The sequence below is a fragment of the Schistocerca nitens genome, chromosome 1, assembly GCF_023898315.1.
Source record: "Schistocerca nitens isolate TAMUIC-IGC-003100 chromosome 1, iqSchNite1.1, whole genome shotgun sequence".
In the NCBI taxonomy this organism is placed as follows: domain Eukaryota; kingdom Metazoa; phylum Arthropoda; class Insecta; order Orthoptera; family Acrididae; genus Schistocerca; species Schistocerca nitens.
In genome coordinates this window covers 725483900-725490853 of record NC_064614.1, presented here as the reverse complement: position 1 = coordinate 725490853, position 6954 = coordinate 725483900, and the positions used below count along the sequence as shown (strand labels likewise).

The 6954-nt window shown below is 44.3% G+C and overlaps 1 pseudogene; it reads left to right on the top strand.

Annotated features, from left to right (window-relative positions):
- Positions 1-3919: 3919 nt before the first annotated feature.
- LOC126206596 (5S ribosomal RNA) lies at positions 3920-4037 on the top strand (annotated as a pseudogene).
- The last annotated feature ends 2917 nt before the right edge of the window (positions 4038-6954 follow it).

Below are 6954 nucleotides of genomic sequence, written 5' to 3'. Positions count from 1 at the left end.
ACTAAACTTCTTCGCAGGTGCGAACCGAAAATGAAACATCCTACTGGCGTGATCTAACACCAAACCCGCCCGTTTTATCGAATCGCAACCCAATAACACACTGACGGACTGGTTTTCCACCACTAACTAATGAATCGGCCACGAAAACTCCTGTATCGATACACTTCCCCGGCAACAGCCCATGAGGGGCAATCTTTGCCCATTAACCGCACGACATCCCTCTGAGTTCGGTTGCAAAGGAGGTAGCTTACACCATTGATGGTCTAACTAGGACACACTACTGCGAGAATGCACTAACACAGAGACTGGTTCATGGTTCAAGGTGCCGCACAGGAACGGCAGCGACTGCTTACAAACTGTTCTTACGCGATTACATCCCTTCATCTGACGTTCCTGACTAAAGGTGTCCCTGTTCCTTAACCTTCAGCTACTCGGGAGTGGTTTCCGTCTCTCTGCACAAGCACGCACCATTTACAATGATGTTTTATCCCAGCATAGAATTCAACTTTTACACAACGACACAAGCTCAGCACAATAGGCTGTGGGGTGGTAGGACTAGACCAAGTGACACATCAGGCAATCGCTATCGACAGTTGTGCTGAACATTTATTTGGCACATTTAAAGAAGACAAATAACAAATAAAACCATCAACACATTTTTAAAATTACCATTTAGGTGAGAGCAAGTAACTTCAATATTTCATCGTTCATAAACCACGGAACTTATGGCCTATTACACATTTAGTGAAATTAGTCAAAAATTATTTACTCAAAAACTATGATCAACCTGAAGAACAATTTACTAAAATTTAACAAGGAAGTATAGACTTTCGAATTACCAAAGTAATTCAGAGTACAGGCAACAACAAATCAGATACCATGGCACACAGCTACGTTACTTAAATGGCAGGCGCCTTATAATGTAGGATATAAAATATAAAACTTCATGTGACGAAGCATCCTCATGGGATTCAACAAACTAGGCCCAGAAGCAGATGCCCGCCCGCTCCCCTGTTTCCAATACAGGCTCCGCATGGACCCCCAAACGGGAGCAGCAACGGTCACGAATAGGCACGAAAATTCCCTGAACCAGTGGGTTTCTACAACAAATTAACATCTGTCTTAAGTAACTAGAAACACAGTAATTCATTACAGCACATTATCTGTAGAATTAATCAACCTATTAATGAACATCAGATAAGCAGTACAAATCTATTATCTTATGTGTGTAAGGTCAATTATACATTCAGCCGCGAGCTAACTACATACACGGCCAGCCGGCACGGGCAGGCAAAGGGGGCGGAAAATACACAACAGCACAAGCAGGACGCAACCCAGGGCCCTGCACCCTCTATCAAGACAAACAGCAGAAGTCCCGATAAAACGAAATCAAATGCAAGTAACTAGCGTGCAGGCTTACGGTATACCGAGAACCCCCACCCCCCCCACCCCACCACCCCACCCCGACGCAAAACACAAAGTTACTACAGCAAATAGCCACACTTAAATTTGTGATTAAATCAAAATTAATTACCATAGTGTCATTGAGGGAATTCTTGTATTTTCATTAATAGAATCAGTTTCAAACTATTTAAACACACAATAACCAGTGGCCTCTCAGTAACTTGTAAGAATTTATGAAACTACTCATTTAGAATTACACACGTGTCTCTCAGACGCACTATGACTTCAGACAGAAACGTAACAGCAATATTATTGTAATTCACAGCAAAACATATCCAGGGAAAATTTTATCCAATAGCAATAGCATATTGGCCAGCTTAACTCCGTCGTGTGATATAAATACAATAAGCAGGCGGCACTTAGACAAGGCAGTTAACACTGTAGCAATCCACAGGCAGAATATATCAGCACTCCAGGCCCCAGGAAATGTTAATCATCACACCGCTGGCCGGTGTGGCCTAGCGGTTCTAGGCACTTCATTCTGGAACCGCGCGACCGCTACGGTCGCAGGTTCGAATCCTGCCTCGGACATGGATGTGTGTGTTGTCCTTAGGTTAGTTAGGTTTAAGTAGTTCTATGTTCTAGAGGACTGATGACCTCAGATGTTAAGTCCCATAGTGCTCAGAGCCATTTGAACCATTTTAATCTTCACATCACACACAGCTCTCACTAGAACCTTGCGTACGAAGCAAGTTGAAATGAAATATATAAGAAACTACCGGCCTCGACTGAGGTAATGAAATCAATGACTATGCCTATTCAGGATGTTTTAGTCTTATTTCCAGACCATGCCCTCGTAGACATACTATACAATCATGTTTATCTTCTGAAGAAGGCTCAATTACTTGGGCTGAAACCTAGGTAAAGGTTGGTTTCATTACCGCAATCGAGGCTGATAGTTTCTTATATCTTAGATTATCACGATTGATGTCAGGGGCTGCAATGTTAAAAGTACTAAAATGTGGAAACTAACACATTCAAGGACATACTCAGTAGGAGTAGGAACGGCAGGTCAAGAAAATAAAGTCAACAACACTGAACCCAGTAGTCAATTCCGGCCACAATTTACAGTACAAGCAAGGCCCTTACCCTCTTGCTTGTTCGACGAAGCCAGCCGCCGCAGATCCTGGTGCCAGGAGACACGTAGGAAGCGAAATACACCAACGGTTTCCCAGTAACGCGACTGCTTCCACGCCGGCGACTTTTGCTACGGCGCCGTCACAACGGGAAAACAGCCCCTTTTACATGTTCTCTTCCTGCTACCCCGCACGGCGCCTGTACTGTCCGCCAGACTTCCCAATCGCGTTACTGGTAGGCGTCCCGAAACAGAATCCTCGCTACCTGCTAGAGCTCATCCCTCGCTCCCCGATCGGCCCGGTGGGTGGTGCCACCGCGCACTCTGCGCACACCAGCTGAAAGATGACCCATACCGACGGCGGGAGTATCGCTTATCGAGCCGCACGGCTCAATCCTGACTTTTACAAAGACTGGCAGCTCTTCTGGAGAAAGATCGTATTCCGCAGAACATTTTCAGTGATGAAGCCGCATTTCACGTCTGAAAAGATGGATCGTCATAGCGGGCGTATTTAGCGACTCATCTACTTGAGTTTGTAGAACACATTCGTGATTCACTAAAAATCAATGTCTTTTGTGCCATATCCGCTTCAACAGTTTATGGGTCATTTTTCTTTGTGGAGAAAGTGATTGGTTCAAAATGGTTCAAATGGCTCTGAGCACTATGGGACTCAACTGCTGTGGTCATAAGTCCCCTAGAACTTAGAACTACTTAAACGTAACTAACCTAAGGACAGCACACAACACCCAGCCATCACGAGGCAGACAAATTCCCTGACCCCGCCGGGAATCGAACCCGGGAACCCGGGCGTGGGAAGCGAGAACGCTACCGCACGACCACGAGATGCGGGCCAGTGATTGGTTTCGTGAACCTTGATGTGCTGCAGCAATGAGTTATGCCACAGTTACAGAAAGACAGTGGGAACTTCAACTTCCAATAAAATGGTTGCTGCACCACACTTTCTTTCAAATGCTCATGGTTACCTCATTGCCGAATTGGCTCAGCGTTGCATGGGACATGCAGCATAAGTCTTCCCCTTCAGCAGCCTTTAGGACCAATTGACGTAACTCCATATGATATCTTATTATGGGGTTATGTGCTCCTGCCTCCCCTGCACTTAGTTTGGAAGCGTTGCAAGGAAAATAATCAATGTGATCGCTAATAAAGAGTGTCTGGTGTTGGGCCGTGTATTTTAAAAATGTATCGACTTGATGGTTGCTGCGTCATAAACGGTGCCATTTTGAACACCTTTAATGTGAATAAAGAATTTTGTTAGATGCTCTGTCCAATAATATGTCTGTTTCTGCCTGTTTAATAGTTTTCGCGCAGTTGTCTTCTGAAATATCAGAGGTACTTACAAATAACCCTTTAATTTGCTGTGCCAACGGCCTTGCCGCAGTGGTAAAACCGGTTCCCGTCAGATCACCGAATTTAAGCGCTGTCGGGCTTGGCTAGCATTTGGATGGGTGACCATCCGCTCTGTCGAGCGCTTTTGGCAAGCGGGGTGCACTCAGCCCGTGTGAGGCAAACTGAGGAGTTACTTGATCGACAAGTAGCGGCTCTGGTCTCGGAAACTAACATACGGCCGGGAGAGCGGTGTGCTGACCACATACCCCTCTGTATTCGCATCCAGGTGACGCCTGTGGGCTGAGGATGACACGGCGGCCAGTCGGTACCTTTGGGCCTACATGGCCTGTGCGGAAGGAGTATTTTTTAATTAGCTGTATAGATTCGGTTTCCAATGATGAATAAGTAAATGGGAAACACAAAAAACTCTGACCAAGATTTTTTCATAAACTAGATTATATTTAGAACAAAGAAGGTGCAATCCTATCTAGATAGGCTGCAGAATACCGACGCGCTGTTATGTCTAGTGGACCGGCTGTACAGCTCCCATGCAGGATTACCTAAGCTGTTGCCGAAGCCCTCTCTGCTCCCATCGTTTAGAGTGCAGCACGTCCAGAAGCTGCTGCCACCGCCGTTTGCACAGCAGCGGAGGCGGGCAGGCGTCCAGTGTAAACACGCCGCATCGCCAGCTCGGCCGCCCCTCTTACATCTCGGCGATGTCGTCGACACACGCGCGCTCTGAGCAAACAGGCGCTCAGCGGACAGTGCCTGCGTGTCCGGCCCCAGCCGAGCCCTCTACAGTCCGACGCCACGCCACAACCTTCCCGTGTACGAAGCACTCTGCGACTTACACTGAGCACACAGGTACATCGCTACTCGTGTTCCACGTGACCTCACAAATGAGTCTGTGTGGGAAAGTCAGCTTCCCTTAGATTCAGACCGCTTGCTACTAAAATAGCAACACAGGACAGGTTGCAAATAACGAAACTATAGCTATTGTGGTTACACAGTACCTGAGTCTCTCTTTAACCTCGGTGAATACTTTTCAAATGAGTCAGTGTGCTAAATAATTGACGACAAACGTGAAACGCGAAAAAGTTTAGAAAAGGTGTAAAGTTATGTTTAACGTTTGTCAGAAGTCACTATGTGTCCTCATTCCATTCTAAACAAAATCTAATTTTTCACGCATCTCGATGTTTATGACATCATATCTCTTGGAGTATGTGTAGTAGAATTATACAGTTTTGCAGGGACATTCAGTGGTATAGCTGGATACCTCTGCAGAATGTGAAGTGAATAGAATTAATAGTGAATAGTTAATAAACTAAAACACCACGCCTGTTAGGTATTAACAGCTACAAACCTCATCCTTTTCATTATTTTATGGGGAGGTATGAGAGAGAAAACATTTCTTAAACGGTTGGAATTATATATAAAATTTGTTGTAAATCAAAAAAGTGCAGTCGTTCTCAACTAATGGATAAATAAAGTAGGCGCAATCTTCGCTCTGTGTGTTACACTGGCTCCAGATGTATGGGGTGATGCAACTGTCCCTACCGATTCATTTTATGCAACTCGCACTACTTCTGTATCAGGAACGGTATCCAGGCACGACAACACATAATCGATGCAACGGTCCCTCCCAGACCTTTGAGAGACGGAATCATACTGTAAAAAATACAAGTGACAATTTTTGGACCAAGATACGTCTATTTCTGGCACACTTATCCAGGGTATCCAGTCTCATACAAGTTTTTAATTTGTCTGTAAGTTTATTCGTTTATAGTACTTAATTAATTATGTCGCTGTCGCCTGTCTTGATACGGTTCCTGATAGAACTGTCGTACAGGTTGCATAAGACGTATCGGAAGGGGCAGCAGAATCACTTTTTATACAAACTTCCTGCCATGCTTATCTCATTGTGTTAAACCTTTCAAATAACATTATGACCCATAATGAGGATGCTATAATAGCATTTTAATTTTTTAAGTTTGGGCCAAAATTATATGTTGTTGTTGTGGTCTTCAGTCCTGAGACTGGTTTGATCCAGCTCTCCATGCTACTCTATCCTGTGCAAGCTTCTTCATCTCCCAGCACCTACTGCAACCTACATCCTTCTGAATCTGCTTAGTGCATTCATCTCTTGGTCTCCCTCTACGATTTTTACACTCCACGCTGCCCTCCAATGCTAAATTTGTGATCCCTTGATGCCTCAAAACAAGTCCTATCAACCGATCCCTTCTTCTAGTCAAGTTGTGCCACAAACTTCTCTTCTCCCCAATTCTATTCAATACCTCCTCATTAGTTAAGTGATGTACCCACCTTATCTTCAGCATTCTTCTGTAGCACCACATTTCGAAAGCTTCTATTCTCTTCTTGTCCAAACTATTTATCGTCCATGTTTCACTTCCATACATGGCTACACTCCATACAAATACTTTCAGAAACGACTTCCTGACACTTAAATCTATACTCGATGTTAACAAATTTCTCTTCTTCAGAAACGATTTCCTTGCCATTGCCAGTCTACATTTTATATCCTCTCTACTTCGACCACCATCAGTTATTTTACTCCCTAAATAGCAAAACTCCTTTACTACTTTAAGTGTCTTATTTCCTAATCGAATCCCCTCAGCATCACCCGATTTAATTTGACTACATTCCATTATCCTCGTTTTGCTTTTGTTGATGTTCATCTTATATCCTCCTTTCAAGACACTGTCCATTCCGTTCAACTGCTCTTCCGAGTCCTTTGCTGTCTCTGACAGAATTACAATGTCATCGGCGAACCTCAAAGTTTTTATTTCTTCTCCATGGATTTTAATACCTACTCCGAATTTTTCTTTTGCTTCCTTCACTGCTTGCTCAATATACAGATTGAATAACATCGGGGAGAGGCTAGAACCCTGTCTCACTCCCTTCCCAACCACTGCTTCCCTTTCATGCCCCTCGACTCTTATAACTGCCATCTGGTTTCTGTACAAATTGTAAATAGCCTTTCGCTCCTTGTATTTTACCCCTGCCACCTTCAGAATTTGAAAGAGAGTATTCCAGTTGAAGTTGTCAAA